The sequence below is a fragment of the Anolis carolinensis genome, unplaced genomic scaffold (assembly GCF_035594765.1).
Source record: "Anolis carolinensis isolate JA03-04 unplaced genomic scaffold, rAnoCar3.1.pri scaffold_10, whole genome shotgun sequence".
Taxonomy (NCBI): domain Eukaryota; kingdom Metazoa; phylum Chordata; class Lepidosauria; order Squamata; family Dactyloidae; genus Anolis; species Anolis carolinensis.
Genome location: NW_026943821.1, coordinates 19451731 through 19469324, shown reverse-complemented (window position 1 = coordinate 19469324; position 17594 = coordinate 19451731). Strand labels below are relative to the sequence as shown.

General features: G+C 43.3%; 1 protein-coding gene across 1 annotated transcript in view; it reads left to right on the top strand.

Moving 5' to 3' along the window:
- Window positions 1–17594, top strand: part of LOC100556146 (CYFIP-related Rac1 interactor A) — a 56242-nt gene that overhangs the window by 1352 nt on the left and 37296 nt on the right. The gene's annotated exons all lie outside the window — the stretch shown is intronic.

Below are 17594 nucleotides of genomic sequence, written 5' to 3'. Positions count from 1 at the left end.
ACTAAGCATTAGTAAGAACTTCCTAATGGTAAGAGCTGTTTGGTACTGGAATGTTTTTCTTCCTGGGAATCTAGTGGAGTCTCCTTCATTGGACAGAGGCTGAATGGCCACCTGTTGGGAGGGCTTTGATTGTGTCTTCCTTCCTGGCATATTGGAGTTACTTACTTACTTACTTACTTACTTACTTAGGGGCCCCTGGTGGCACAGTGTATTAAAGCGCTGAGCTGCTGAACTTGCAGACCTACAGGTCCCAGGTTCAAATCCCGGGAGCGGAGTGAGCACCTGCTGTCAGCTCCAGCTTCTGCCAACCTAGCAGTTCGAAAACATGCCAATGTGAGTAGATCAATAGGGACTGCTCCGGCGGGAAGGTAACAGCGCTCCATGCAGTCATGCCAGCCACATGACCTTGGAGGTGTCTACGGACAACGCCGGCTCTTTGGCTTAGAAATGGAGATGAGCACCAACCCACAGTCAGACATGACTGGACTTAATGTCAGGGGAAATCTTTACCTTTACCTATGGATTAAACATCTTGGTGCTTGGAGGAGGCCATTGTTGGTGCCAATCCACCTTCTATGGGGAGAGCATTGCATAATCTAGAGACTGTGATCCTCTAGATGTTTTTGGAGTGCAGATCCCAGCAGTCCCTTAACTTTTCATGGTGAAGTATGGTGGGAATTGTAATCCTCCAACCCGTAGCGGGGCAATCTTTATCAACCTTTGATTTTTCCCCTTCTTCTTAATGGATTTTTATGCTATTGTTCAGTGACACTCCATGGCTTGCGAACAGTCAGAACTTGGAACTCTCCATGGTACTACATCTTATCTTGCCACCAATGGATTCTGCACAATAATAATAATAATAAAATAACAACAACAACAACAACAACAACAACAACAACAACAACAAATACAACATCCAGCAGAGTGTTTGCTGTGGACTCATATTGTTGTGTTTCAAATAATAATAATAATAATAATAATAATAATAATAATAATAATAAGTTTCCCTTCTTCTTGCGGTTCCTTCTCCCTCCTAAATGGAAATTCGGCAGGGTTTGGGGGTGATTTCCCTGAGAATCTGGGAGTTGTAGTTCTCCTTATCCAGAAAGCACTAAACTCAGCCGACGACAGATCTGGACCAAACTTGGCAACAGATCCAACATGGCCAACAGCGAATACTGTCAGCATTTGGGGGGTAATTGCCCTGGGAAACTAGGAGTTGTAGTTCACCCTTAGCCAAAGAGCACTGAACCCAGCCAACAATAGATCTGGAGCAAACTTAAGTGATATTACTTAACATCCCAAAATAAACAATGCCTTCTTCTAATAACCTGGGCACTGCCGGGTCTCCAAGCAAATAATAATAATAACAATAAACCGACGAAACCATTGATCATATCCTCAGCTGCTGTAAGAAAATCGCACAGACTGACTACAAACAGAGGCACAACTATGTGGCCCAAATGATTCATTGGAACTTATGCCACAAGTACCACCTCCCAGCAGTAAAGAACTGGTGGGATCACAAACCTGCAAAAGTATTGGAAAATGAGCATGCAAAGATACTGTGGGACTTCCGAATCCAGACTGACAAAGTTCTGGAACACAACACACCAGACATCACAGTTGTGGAAAAGACGAAAAACAACAGGAAAAACTCAGCCGCTATCAGGACCTCAAGACTGAACTTCAAAGACTCTGGCAGAAACCAGTGCAGGTGGTCCCGGTGGTGATGGGCACATTGGGTGCCGTGCCAAAAGATCTCAGCCGGCATTTGGAAACAATAGACATTGACAAAATCACGATCTGCCAACTGCAAAAGGCCACCCTACTGGGATCTGCATGCATCATCCGAAAATACATCACACAGTCCTAAATGCTTGGGAAGTGTTCAACTTGTGATTTTGTGATACGAAATCCAGCATATCTATCTTTTTTGCTGTCATAATAAAATAATAACAACAACAACAACAACAACAGGTGACAGCAAGATTGAGGAGAAACAACTAGAAAAGCTGGCATGATATGAGGATTTAAAGATCGAATTCCAAAGACTGTGGCACAAGCCAGTCAAGGTGGTCCCAGTGGTGATCGGCACACTGGGTGCAAGGCCTAAAGGCCTTGGCCTGCACTTAAACACCATCAGCGCTGACAAAATTACCACCTGCCAGCGGCAGAAGGCCACCTTACTGGGATCTGCACCGATTATTTGCTGATCCATCACACAGCCCTAGATACTTGGGAAGTGTCCGACGTGTGATCCAGTACAACAGCCAGCAGAGTGTCTGCTGTGGACTCATCTTGTTGTGTTTCAAATAATAATAACAATTATTATTAATAATAATAAAATTAGAGGGAAATGTTGGATTTGCACCATGATCCCTACTTACCATCACCACCAAGCCAACTCTATGAGGAACAATCACCCGACAAACTGGGCCTCACGTCTCTGCCTCCATCCCTGCCTCAGTTTCCCTCCCTCCCTCCTTCCCTCCTAAAGCAAAGTGACATTTTCCTTTTCGTGGGGAAGATCAACACTCTGATCATGGTATTTTTAAAATGAAAATAAAAAGAGGGAGAAGCGGATTTTGGAAAGGAAGGATGCTGCAAGGATGCTGTTACTATGGCAACCGCCCCTGATCCGAAGCATCCCTGCTTCCTCCGTTCTGGTCTCTTCCAATGTCCTTGGCGCTGTGTTGCGGTGCCTTCAAGGTTGAGGAAGGAAGGCGGACCCTGGGCCAGAAAAGGGGGCCAGTTGCCCCATTGCTTTGGAAGCCCACAGCCCTCCTCTTCCTGCTCCTCTTCTTTTATCTCCTTCTTCTTTTCCTCCTCCTTCTCTTTCTTCTCTTTCCCCTGACATTAAGTCTTGTTGTGTCCGACTTTGGGGTTGGTGCTCATCTCCATTTCTACGGTGTTGTCCGTCGACACCTCCAAAGTCATGTGGTCGGCATGACTGCATGCAGCGTCATTACCTTCCCGCCAGAGCAGTACCTATTGATCTACTCACATTTGCATGTTTTTGAATGCTAGATAGAAGCTGGGGCTAACAGCAGGCACTCACCCCACTCCCCGGATTTGAACCACCAACCTTTCGGTCTGCAAGTTCAGCAGCTTGGTGGTTTAACTGTCTTGGCCCTTTGCTGGCAAGGAAAAGAAGGAGAAGGTGTGGCGCAGGCTGGTTGGCAGCCAGCTGCAATAAATCACTCTGACCAAGAGATCATGAGTTTGAGGCCAGCCCGTGTCGGGGTGAGCGCCCGACAATTAAAAATAAAATATATAAACGAGCCCCTGCTCGTTGCTGACCTAAGCAACCTGAAAGATAGTTGCATCTATCAAGAAGGAAATTTAGGTACCACTTCTATGTGGGGAGGCTAATTTATGACACCATAAAAATCATGGAATGATGAAGTGCCGTCGCAGTGGATGATGAAGCAGCTGCTCCCCCTGTGGCCGGAATCAAGCATACCCTCAGGAAGCTGGAAGCTGGAGAAATTTTAAATTGCCTCTGTGTCTGTCTCTGTCTTTGTTCTATGTGTATATGGTATTGAATGTTTGCCTTATATGTGTACAATGTGATCCGCCCTGAGTCCCCTTCGGGGTGAGAAGGGCAGAATATAAATACTGTAAACAAATAAATATTTAAATAAATAAAGGAGGAGGAAAAGGAGGTGTTAAGTATTGTAGTGATTTCCCATTTAGATAGCTTTCACTCTCCATTACTATCAAAATATCCATTTGCATTGCAAGAAGTAGGTTTCTGCTCACCTCTGGCTTTCATTTGCTCCTTTGGGAGCCTTTCTGGAGAGCAGCGTGGCTCCTTGGGGACTTTTTTTGCATGACATTTTTACATTATTACATTACAGGACCTTCTTGAATTACACAATTGTGGCAGTATGTTCCCATGCTTGACATTATTGCCGTGGCTTAGTGTCATACAATCCTGGGAGTGGTTGTTTTGCAAAGTCTTGAGCTTTCTCTGCCAAATAGGGCTGGTTACGCGGTCTACATAAGACCTCACAACCGCTGAGGATGCCTGCCATAGATGTGGCCGAAACGTCAGGAGAGAATGCTTCTGGAACATGGCCATACAGCCCGGAAAAGTCATAGCCAGTGTCATCACATTGTCTCTCCCTCGAGCGGAGAACGTGGTTTTGGGGAAAGGGTTAAGAGCCTCCGTTCTCCGAGATACCAATCTCAAGCCTTCCACCCCCATGGATCTATTTTAGACCCGAGGAAATGCAAAGATGATCTGATCACGAATCTCTAGAACGGATCACGAATCTCTCACGTTGAGTTGGACCGGCATGAGTTCGCTTAGACTCCCCCCGCTCCAATTGAACAACGTTAGAAAATGTAACTTTCTTGTCCATGTAGCAGTTCAATACCACTTTAGCTGCATTTTATTCTCTTTTAACATTTATTTATTATCAGCTTAGGTATGCCCAGGTATGGATTTTTAATACTATTTATTAGAAATACTCATTGTTCGGCGCCCATCATCCTCTATCAGGCTTGCCCCCGAAACTCCACCAACATTGGCTATTCAATGGTATTTAAGTTGGCCAACAATGGAGTCCCCTAGGTATGAAGCAGCCAGGGTTTGAAGCTGCAAGGCTATTCAATGGTATTCAAGTTGGCCAACAATGGAATCCCCTAGGTATGAAGCAGCCAGGCTTTGAAGCTGCAAGGCTATTCAACGGTATTCAAGTTGACCAACAATGGAATCCCCTAGGTATGAAGCAGCCAGGCTTTGAAGCTGCAAGGCTATTCAATGGTATTCAAGTTGGCCAACAATGGAGTCTCCTCGGTATGAAGCAGCCAGGCTTTGAAGCTGCAAGGCTATTCAATGGTATTCAACTTGGCCAACAATGGAGTCCCCTAGGTATGAAGCAACCAGGCTTTGAAGCTGCAAGGCTATTCAATGGTGTTCAAGTTGGCCAACAATGGAATCCCCTAGGTATGAAGCAGCCAGGCTTTGAAGCTGCAAGGCTATTCAATGGAAAATGATGAGTATTGTGGCCAAATTTGGTGTGATTTGGCCCAGTGGTTTTGTTGTTAACTCGGTCCTAATTATGCACATTACATTTTTATATAGATAGATATCGATGTTGTAGATTTAAATTGTATTGTTTTTAATGTTGTGAGCCACTTGGGGCCCCGTTCAAGAGAGAGAAACAGGAAATAATAATAATAATAATAATAATAATAATAATAATAATAATAATAATAAGATGATGATGATGATGATGATGATGATGATGATGATGATTGCCAGTATTGTGGAATGCGTTGTGGATGTGAATGTCCTTGTTATTATGGCCAAGAAAGCACAATATGTGCATAAGGAAACACACATATTTCCGTCCTTGATTTACCTTGGGATTTCATAAAAGGAGATCTTGTCCTTTATGATTTCGTTTTTGCAAATAGTGCTACTCATCCATCCCCAAAACTGGGTCCTGAACCAGCAGAGGGAGCAAGACGACGCATTTCGCAAGGAAAGCTGTATCCCAACCTGATAAGATTTTTAAAATACCAATTTCTAAGCCCTGGCAACTTAAAAGCAAGAGATCCTTGACTGATCTTGGAAGCTAAGCAGGATCGGGCCTGGTTAGAACTTGGATAGGAGAGCAACAACGAATCCCAGGTGCTGCAAGTTGCATTTCAGAGGAAGGAATGGATTATTGAAGTCATCCCATACCCTTGTAAATGAAGCTCAATTTTTGGTACTATTATTTAATTGCATTATTGAAGGCTTTCACGGTCAGAATCACTGTTGTGTTGCCATATGGTCGTGTTCGAGCAGCATTTTCTCCTGACGTTTCGCCTGCATCTGTGGCTGGCATCTTCAGAGGATCTGACGGTAGTCAAGCAAGTGGAGTATACATAGGGCTTTGATTGTGAGCTCCTACCTGGCAGAAGGGAGTGGGACTGGATGGCCCTTGGGGTCTCTTCCAAAGCTAGTGTCTGGGAGTCCAATATTTCTCAGCAGGTTTGTAAGCCGAGGCTAGATGGCCATCTGTCGGGAGGGATCAAATAGTGGCTTCCTGCCAGGAAGAAAGAAAGGGGGTTGGACTGGTTGGCCCCTGGGATCTCTTCCAAAACTAATGTCTGGGAGTCCAGTGCAGGTTTTTAAGTCGAGGATGGATGGCCATCTGTCGGGAGAGATCGGATGGTGTCTTCCTGCTGGAAAGAAAGAAAGGGGGTGGACTGGTTGGCACTTGGGGTCTCTTCCAAAGCTAGTGTCTGGGAGTCCAATATTTCTCGGCAGGTTTTTAAGCCGAGGCTGGATGGCCATCTGTCAGGAGGGATCGAATGGTGGTTTCCTGCCTGGAAGAAAGAAAGAGGGATGGACTGGTTGGCCTTTGGGGTCTCTTCCAAAACCAGTGTCTGGGAGTCCAGTGACGTCTGTTTCTCTGCAGGTTTTTAAGCCGAGGCTGGATGGCCAACTATCGGGACGGATCGGATGGTATCTTCCTGCTTGGAAGAAAGAAAGGGGGTTCGACTGATTGACTGTTGGGGTCTCTTCCAAAGCTAGTGTCTGAGAGTCCAGTGGCGTCTGTTTCTCTTCAGGTTTTTAAGCCAAGGCTGGATGGCCATCTGTCAGGAGAGGTCGGATGGTGTCTTCCTGTGCCGGCAGGACTGCTGACCAAAAGGATCAGTGGTTTGAATCTGGGAAATGGGGTGAGCTCCCATCTGTCAGCTCCAGCTTCCCATGCGGGGACATGAGAGAAGCCTCCCACAGAATGATAAAGCAGCAAAACATTCGGGCGTCCCCTGGGCAATGTCCTTGCAGACGGCCAATTCTCTCATACCAGAAACGACTTTATTGCAGTTTGTTTATTTATTTACAGTATTTATATTCCACCCTTCTCACCCCGAAAGGGGACTCAGGGCGGATAACATTACACACATATAAGGCAAACATTCAATGCCATATAACATAGAACAGAGACAGACGCAGGCACGGGTTTCACAAGTCGATCCTGACATGAAAAAAATGGGGAGGTGGCTGCCAAAGGATGCAAATGCCTCACCAAACTACAGATCCCAGCATTGCATAGGAATTAAATTAGAGATGATATATTATTATTATTTACTGTATTGTTCACTGTGTTGTGATGTGTTGTTCTTTTATATGCTGTTTATATTGTACTAGCTTGGGGACCCGGCGGTGCCCGGGTTATTAGTAGAGGGCATTGAGTTGTTTTGGATATTATGAATGGGCCCATTGCTGCAGATTTGTGGCTGATGGGGCTTGCAGTGGGAGGCGATTTGGATGAAGGTAGTGCAAATCCCATAATCCTTGGTCCATCCTCCCCCAAACTGCTACAGGGTGTAAAGCGTCATTTGGGATATGTGTGCCAAGTTTGGTTCAATTCTGTCATTTGTGGCAGGTGCAGTGGTCTCAGGAAGTGAGTGAAGGTATTGTAAATCCCATTATGCATGATCCGGTGTCCCTTAAATCGCAGCAGGAGATAAAGTGGGCGATGAGGGGTATGTGTGCCAAGTTTGGTCTTGATGAGTCATTGGAGTGGGTTGCAGTGGTCTGAGCAAGTATGTAAAGGTACTGTAAATCCCATCTTCCCTAGTTGTTCCCTCACACTGCAGGAGGACGTAAAGTGGGCTAGATTGCACCTTTGTGTCCAGTTTGGTACAGTTTCGTCATTCATGGGCATCACAGTGGTCTGTGGGAGGTTAACTGGATGAAGGTACTGCAAATCCCATCATCCTTGGTCCATCCCTCCGCAAGCCGCACCAAGATGTAAAGTGGGTCACATCGCACCCATGTTTCATGTTTGGTACAGTTTCGTCATTCATGCATATCACAGTGGTGTGTGGAAGGTGAATTGGGTGAAGGTATTGCAAATCCCATCATCCTTGGTCCGGTCTTCCGCAAACTGGACCAGGATGTGAAGTGGGCCACATTGCACCTGCGTGTCAAGCTTGGTATAGTTTCGTCATGACTCTTATTATATATATAGATTGTTCTGGGCATGGCCCCATGTAAGCCACCCCGAATCCCCATTGGGGAGATGGTGGCGGGGTATAAATAAAGTATTATTATTATTATTATTATTATTATTATTATTATATTGTATGACACAGCAAACAAGATAGATATGCTGGATTTCGTTTCACAAAATCACAAGTCGAACACTTCCCAAGTGTCTAGGACTCTGTGTGATGTATTTTCGGATGATGCGTGCAGATCCCAGCAGGGTGGCCTTTTGCAGTTGGCAGATCGTGATTTTGTCAATGTCTATTGTTTCCAAATGCCGGCTGAGATCTTTTGGCACGGCACCCAGTGTGCCCATCACCACCGGGACCACCTGCACTGGTTTCTGCCAGAGTCTTTGAAGCTCAATCTTGAGGTCCTGATAGCGGCTGAGTTTTTCCTGTTGTTTTTCATCAATACGACTGTCACCTGGGATGGCAACATCAATTATCCAAACCTTGTTTTTTTCCACAACTGTGATGTCTGGTGTGTTGTGTCTGGATTCGGAATTCCCACACTATCTTTGCGTGTTCATTTTCCACGACCTTTGCTGGTTTGTGATCCCACCAGTTCTTTGCTGCTGGCAGGTGGTACTTGAGGCATAAGTTTCAATGGATCATTTATTATTATTATTATTATTATTATTATTATTATTACTACTATTATTATTATGTCCCTCAAATAGAAGCTCCAGGTGTTCTTGTAGTAGCTTCCTGTTTTCCTTTGGCTCAGAACTAAGATGATGATATTAGGCGAATCTAACGCATGCCCAAATTTTGGCAAAGTCATTTGGCCAAAAAAGGTGAGCATTAGATTCGAGTAAATATGGGTTTTGGTGATGCCACGAAGGCAACCCAAAGCAAGGGCCTTGCATGCCATGTTTGGGCCTCTCTGGGAAGGCGCAGGCTGCACATGAAAGAGCTGCCGAGTGACACAGAAAACGGCCTGCCTCTCTCCCCACTTTTCGGATGTGGCTTCTGCTGAGGAAGGCGCATCGGTGCATCGCCGTCTCCTCTCCCATATATGGTCATAGCTGAGCCACTGCCGAGAGCCACACACAAAAAGGAGAGCCAGGGACAGGCAGCCTATCAGGCTCCAAGGAAGCCACGAAACCAGGTCAGGCACAGCAGGATGAGGGTGGGGGGTGGTCTCCGAGGCCCCTCTTCTCCCCCCAAGAAAGGCCATCTCATCCCCGAAACATGACCCTCCCTGATGTGGGGGGAATGAAAGATGCGGTGGGTGCAAAATCCAAGGGCAGCGGCTCCGACGCAGCATTTCTGAGCGGCAAGGAAGAGCACCCACCCACCCATTTCTTGCAGACATGGCAACTGTGGAAATGGGTCAAGTGTAAACGATATATCCTTAAGCACCAAAAGTCTGGGTCATCCGTGCCGTCGTCGTCGTTCTGATTTTCTATGCATGGATTGCGAATGCGGAAGAAAGAAAGCTGATGGGAAAAACAGGGTCTCCTTTGAATGGGGTTTGTGGAAACACTGGGTGACCAAAAAAGAGAATAAATTGAGTCTGAGCTCCTCCGAGAAGATGAAATGATCCAACGGAGGCCGTCGTACTTTGGACACTTTGGGGCTCTTTTTGCAAAGGAAGTATTATAATAATAATATATAATACTCATATTATACTATACTAATATTATAATATATTGTATATACATATAATATTGATAATAATATTATTATGTAATACAATATAGTAATAATACACTATTATAATTGTAAGTAAAGGTAAAGGTTTCCCCTGACGTTAAGTCCAGTCGTGTTTGACTCTGGGGGTTGGTGCTCATCTCCATTTCTAAGCCGAAGAGCCGGCGTTGTCTGTAGACACCTCCAAGGTCATGTGGCTGGCATGACTGCATGGAGCGCCAATGTTACCTTCCTGCCGGAGCGGTACCTATTGATCTACTCACATTTGTATGTTTTCGAACTATTAGGTTGGCAGAAGCTGGAGCTAACAGCAGGCGCTCACTCCACTCCCGGGATTTGAACCTGTGACCTTTCGATCTGCAAGTTCAGCAGCTCAGCGCTTTAATACACTGCGCCACCGGGGCTCCTATTATACTATACTAATATTATAATATATTGAATATACATATAATATTGATAATAATGTTATAATGTAATACAATATAATAATAATACACTATTATAATTGTATATTTATATTACATGTAATATTACTAATAATATTACTATATAGTTGTATAGCACATAATAATATATAATGCTTATATAGTGCTTATATTGTGCTATACTAATAATAAAACATATTGTATGTACAGTAGAGTCTCACTTATCCAAGCTAAACGGGCCGGCAGAAGCTTGGATAAGTGAATATCTTGGATAATAAGGAGGAATTAAGGAAAAGCCTATTAAGCATCAAATTAGGTTATGATTTTACAAATTAAGCACCAAAACATCACGTTATACAACAAATTTGACAGAAAAAGTAGTTCAATACAAAGTAATGTTATGTTGTAATTACTGTATTTACGAATTTAGCACCAAAATATCCCGATATATTGAAAACATTGACTACAAAAATGGCTTGGATAATCCAGAACCTTGGATAAGCGAGGCTTGGATAAGTGAGACTCTACTGTATATATAACTTGTAAGCTGCCCTGAGTCCCCTTCGGAGTGAGAAAGGCGGGATATAAATGTCGCCAATAAATAATTAATAAATATATTTTGGGTTGTTGTGAGTTTTTCGGGCTGTATGGCCGTGTTCCAGAAGCATTCTCTCCTGACGTTCCATCCACATCTATGGCAGGCATCCTCAGAGGTTGTGACATCTGTTGGAAACTATGCAAGGGAGTTTTATATATCTGTGGAAGGTCCAGGGTGGGAGAAAGAACTCTTACCTTGATTCGCATTGAAAAGCCTTGCAGCTTCAACCTCACAACCTCTGAGGATGCCTGCCATAGACCTGGGCGAAATGTCAGGAGAGAATGCTTCCGGAGCATGGCCATACAACTTGGAAAACTCACAGCAATCCAGTGATTCTGGCCATGGAAGCCTTCGACAAACGTCATTACATCCCATTGTAGGGTGATGATTTACCTTCATGTCTCTTGGAAAACTCATCCAAGGGGAAAGAGCAGCCGTGGATTTTGGGAAAGAAAGAGGGAGGGATGAGGCGCCTGCCTGCGATTGGCTGTTGCCATGGAGACGCTGGACCAGTGATGCTGATGATGCTGAAAAAGGAAGGCCAGGAGGGCCAGAGGCATTTTGGACAAGGATGCAGCGAGGTTTCTGCCTCAGATGAAGGATGGCCATGACTCAGGTGGAGTGGCCCAGGGACACCTCAACCTTTCTTGGACTCCCATGCTTAGTTAAGAGACATAAGCCCCATCTACACCTATGATATAATTCAGTTTGAAGCTAGCTCCATATCGAGGTGACCAGGCAACAAAGGCTGGATTCTATACTGCTATCTTCAAGAAGGGAAAAAAGAACGACCCAAACAATTACCGTCCGGTCAGCCTCACATCAATACCAGGCAAGATTCTGGAAAAGATCATTAAGGAAGTGGTCTGCAAACACTTAGAAACAAATGCGGTCATTGCTAATAGTCAACACGGATTTACCAAAAACAAGTCATGCCAGACTAATGTGATCTCTTTTTTCGATAGAGTTACGAGTTGGGTCGATACAGGGAATGCTGTGGATGTAGCCTACCTGGATTTCAGTAAGGCCTTCGACAAAGTCCCCCACGACCTTCTGGCAAACAAACTAGTAAAATGTGGGCTAGACAAAACTACGGTTAGGTGGATCTGTAATTGGCTAAGCGAACGAACCCAAAGGGTGCTCACCAATGCGTCGTCTTCATCATGGAAAGAAGTGACAAGTGGAGTGCCGCAGGGCTCCGTCCTGGGCCTGGTTCTGTTCAACATCTTTATTAACGACTTAGACGAAGGGTTAGAAGGCACGATCATCAAGTTTGCAGACGACACCAAACTCGGAGGGATAGCCAACACTCCAGAAGAAAGGAGCAGAATTCAAAACGATCTTGACAGACTAGAGAGATGGGCCGAAACTAACAAAACGAAGTTCAACAGGGACAAATGCAAGATACTTCACTTCGGCAGAAAAAATGGAAATCAAAGATACAGAATGGGGGACGCCTGGCTTGACAGCAGTGTGTGCGAAAAAGACCTTGGAGTCCTCGTGGACAACAAGTTAAACATGAGCCAACAATGTGATGCAGCAGCTAAAAAAGCCAATGGGATTTTGGCCTGCATCAATAGAGGAATAGTGTCTAGATCCAGGGAAGTCATGCTCCCCCTCTATTCTGCCTTGGTCAGACCACACCTGGAATACTGTGTCCAATTTTGGGCACCGCAGATGAAGGGAGATGTTGACAAGCTGGAAAGCGTCCAGAGGAGGGCGACTAAAATGATTAAGGGTCTGGAGAACAAGCCCTATGAGGAGCGGCTTAAAGAGCTGGGCATGTTTAGCCTGCAGAAGAGAAGGCTGAGAGGAGACATGATAGCCATGTACAAATACGTGAAGGGAAGTCATAGGCAGGAGGGAGCAAGCTTGTTTTCTGCTGCCCTGCAGACTAGGACGCAAGGGAACAATGGCTTCAAACTACAGGAAAGGAGATTCCACCTGAACATCAGGAAGAACTTCCTCACTGTGAGAGCTGTTCAGCAGTGGAACTCTCTCCCCCGGACTGTGGTGGAGGCTCCTTCCTTGGAAGCTTTTAAGCAGAGGCTGGATGGCCATCTGTCGGGGGTGCTTTGAATGCGATTTCCTGCTTCTTAGCGGGGGGTTGGACTAGATGGCCCATGAGGTCTCTTCCAACTCTACTATTCTATGACTCTATGACTCTATATAATGCAGTTATTATTATTATGATTATTGTTATCATTATATTTATTTATACTCTGAGTTTGCTCCCCACAAGGAGACTCAGAGTGGCTTACATTAAAACCATTTCAATACACTTTAAAATCTGACAATAAACAAACATTAGAAAAGAATAAAATTAAATTAAAGTTTGAAAGTGCACTGTATGGTCAGTATAGGTTTTACTGCATTGAACTGCACTATATGGGTTCTTCATTTCCATTTCGATTGGCAATGCTGATCCAGTCAAACTCTCACAAATAGTAATAATAATAATAATAATAATAATAATAATAATAATAATAATAATAATAATAATAGTAAAACTTTAGACCATACAATTTCCATTTCGATTGGCAATGCAGATCCAGCCAAACTCTCAAAAACAGCAATAGTATTAATAATAATAGTCGTAGTAAAACTTTAGACCATACAATTTCCGTTTCTATTGGCAATGCATTTCTAGCCAAAGTCTCACAAATAGTAGTAGTAGTAGTAGTAGTAATAATAATAATAATAATAGTAAAACTTTAGACCATATAATTTCCATTTCAATTGGCAATGCAGATCCAGCCAAACTCTTACAAATAGTAATAGTAATAATAGTAGTAGTAGTAATAATAATAATAATAATAATAGTAAAACTTTAGACCATACAATTTCTGTTTCGATTGGCAATGCAGATCCAGCCAAACTCTCACAAATAGTAATAGTAATAATAGTAGTAATAATAATAATAATGATAATAATAATAGTAAAACTTTAGACCATACAATTTCCATTTCAATTGGCAATGCAGATCCAGCCAAACTCTCACAAATAGTAATAATAATAATAATAATAATAATAATAATAATAATAGTAACACTTTAGACCATACAATTTCCATTTTCGATTGGCAATGCAGATCCAGCCAAACTCTTCTAGAAAATAATAATAATAATAATAATAATAATAATAATAATAATAATAATTTATTTTTATCCTGCCCTATCTCCCTGAGGGTACTCTGGGCAGTTTACAGCAAAAAAAATTGGCAAACATTCAATGCCGACATTGAAAGCAAACCCTGAATGTGCACCAGTACTTTCTGGTTCGATTTTCAAGCAGAGGCTGGATGGCCATCTGCCGGGGGTGCTTTGATTGTGCTTTTCCTGCATGGCCAAAGGGGGCTGGATTGGATGGCCCTTGGGATCCCTTCCAACTCTAGGAGTCTATGATGCCATGAAACCACTTTGTTCAATACTTGTTTGAAACCACATTAAATAGTCAGTGTAGATGGCCCCGTAGAAGATGGGAAATGGCTGGAGACGTCTGCATCTATGGGATGGGAGTCATCCAACTCCATTCTGCCGTCGAGCCTCGGTTTAAAGTCTCCAAATAGGCGAATATGCCGCCCACTATCCCCAGAGGCAACCCACTGGCAAACATCTCTTATTGTCAGGAAGTTGATGCCTTTCTCTATTCGTCTCAAAGATGCTACAAATTCCCTTTCCAGATTTTTGACACTTACCGTGCAACTTTTGAGCCTGAGTTCTGTTGGAAATTACGCCAAGCGCCGGAGGCTATATTCCAGGGGAAAGAAAGGCAAAACCAGCACAGAGTCTTCCTTGCCGAAGGAAACCTTATGAGATTCATAGGGTTGCCATGAGAAGTGGACAAGACACTTGAAGACACAACACACACTACTTTTGTTCTTTGTGTTAATGTTTTCAATTCCCGATGGTAATAGTGTTGCAACAAACACTTTGGGAATAAGTTCAACCACATCTGGTTTCGTTTGTTTTGTAAACTGCTTAGGAGGAAAAGCAAGATATAATGAAAGTGAGGGACGGGTGGAAGACATTCAGAAGCATGTAATAATAATAATAATAATAATAATAATAATAATAATAATAATAATAATAATAATAAACAACTTTATTTTTATATCCCGCCCCATCTCCCCGAAGGGACTCGGGGCGGCTCACAACAGGGACAAGCCCGAACAACAACAACATATTTAACATAAACTTAAAACATTCCAACAATACACAAAATAAAATAATGGACAAATACATTAAAATCCAAGCAGATAAAATCAGAGTAATTAAAAGCAACCCAGTGGGGACAGGTTTCATAAAGGTTTCATGTGTCTATTTCGAGTATTTATGATGGACACATAGACATACATACAACATACAACCCGCAGTACAAAAGAATAACAACAACAACAACAACAACAACAACAACTTCATTTTTCTATCCTGCCTCCCTCTCCCCGCGGGCACTCGGGGTGGCTTACACAGGGCCAAACTCAAGAGCAAATAATAGGCAAAATAAAATACATGTAAAACAGCAAAATAAAATACATGTAAAAACTTAACTAGATAAAACACATTAAGAACAAATAATACGATATAATAACAGTAAAAACCAATTTAAACATAGGATAATGTGTTTCTGCTGCTGCAGAGACTAGGACACAATGGAGCAATGGCATCAAATTGCAGGAAAAGAAATTCCAACTAAATATATATTCGGAAAACCATCCGGATGATAAAAAGCTATACAACAGTGGGATAAGTTGCTACCTGCGAGTCCAGTACAATCTCCTTCTCCGGAGGTTTTTAAGCAAAGGCTGAATGGCCATCTGTCAGGTGGGCTTGGATTGTGCCTTCCTGCCTGGCAGAATATGTCTGGACTAGATTATCTTTTTGGGTCCCTTCCATCTCTAGAATGTTATGCTTCTATCAGGTTTCTAAGCAAAGGCCATTTGTTGGGAGGGCTTGGATGGTGTTTTTCTGTCTGACAGAAGTAGGTTGGACTGGATAGCTCCAGAAAGGGGTCTCTTCCAAGTTTAAGATTCTATGGTTATATTATTATTATTATTATTATTATTATTATTATTATTATTATTAGGCAGGGTGGGCATCTGTCGGGAGGGTTTGGATGGTGTCTTCCTACATGGCAGAAGGTGGTTGGCCTGGGTAGCCCTGGAAGGGGGTGTCTTCCAAGTCTAGGATTCTATGACTCTATATTATTATTATTATTATTATTATTATTATTATTATTATTATTATTATTATTATTACAAAGACATAGTATGACATGCAAATGAGAAATACAGTAGAGTCTCACTCATCCAAGACTCGCTTATCCAAGCTTCTGGATTATCCAAGCCATTTTTGTGGTCAATTTTTTTAATATATCATGATATTTTGGTGCGAAATTCGTAAATATAGTAATTACAGCATAACATTACTGCGTATTGAACTACTTTTTCTGTCAAATTTGTTGTATAGCATGATGTTTTGGTGCTTAATTTGTAAAATCATAACTTAATTTGATGTTTAATAGACTTTTCCTTAATCCCTCCTTATTATCCAAGATAGTCGCATATCCAAGGTTCTGCCGGCCCATTTAGCTTGGATAAGTGAGACTCTACAGTATATACTGGATTTATTATTATTATTTTATTATGACACAGCAAACCAGATAAATATGCAGGATTTTGTGTCACAAAGTCACAAATCGAACACTTCCCAAGCGTCTAGAACTGTGTGATGTATTTTCGGATGATGTGTGCAGGTTCCCGTAGGGTGGCCTTTTGCAGTTGGTAGATTGTAATTTTGTCAATGCCTATTGTTTCCAAATGCCGGCTGAGATCTTTTGGCACGGCACCCAGTGTGCCCATCACCACCGGGACCACCTACACTGGATTCTGCCAGAGTCTTTGGAGTTCAATCTTGAGGTCCTGAGAGTGGCTGAGTTTTTCCTGTCGTTTTTCGTCAATGCAACTGTCACCTGGGATGGCAACATCAATGATCCAAACCTTTTTCTTTTCCACAACTGTGATGTCTGGTGTGTTGTGTTCCAGAACTTTGTCAGTCTGGATTCGGAAGTCCCACAGTCTCTTTGCGTGCTCATTTTCCAATACTTTTGCAGGTTTGTGATCCCACCAGTTCTTTACTGTTGGCAGGTGGTATTTGCGGCATATGTTCCAATGAATCATTTGGGCCACATAGTTGTGCCTCTGTTTGTAGTCTGTCTGTGCGATTTTCTTACAGCAGTTGAGGATATGATCAATGGTTTTGTCGGTTTCCTTGCACAGTCTGCATTTTGGGTCATCAGCTGATTTTTCGATCTTGGCCTGAATTGCAATTTATTATTCAGGGGGTAGATGGTCATCTGTCAGGAGGGCTTGGCATAATAGTATTGGACTGGATGACCTTTGGGGTCCCTTCCAAGTCTCTGTCTCGCAAGGTTTGGATCCTTCCTTCCTTCCTTCCACTCCTCATGACATACAGGCACACATTCCTTGCCGAAGGGCAATCCTTGCACTCAGGCAGAAGCTGAAGAAAAGGGTTGCCTTGTCAGAGCGGATCAGCATCACCTACTACGTCGCCCGGTTGCTGTTCCCGGGGATGAAAGATCTAGTTCAGGAGGCTAATGCATTCATGGCAGGCCCACCCAGCAGGGGACATCTTGGCCGTTTCCAAGGCAGGATTCTCCACTCAGGAGGAGGAGAAACTGAGGCCTCCCTTTGCCCTTGGAGAATCCTGCCTTGGAAATGGGGCCAAGATGCATCCTTTCCATGCTGCCCTACATTTTCTCCCCATCAAAGGCTGCCTTCCCAGCTGACATTCGCAGCTCAAAGTGATGAGCCAGCAGTCTATCCCTTGCTTTGCAAACCTGCCTTGTTCGTTCCAGGTGAATACCACCACAAGCCTGGTATTTTAGAA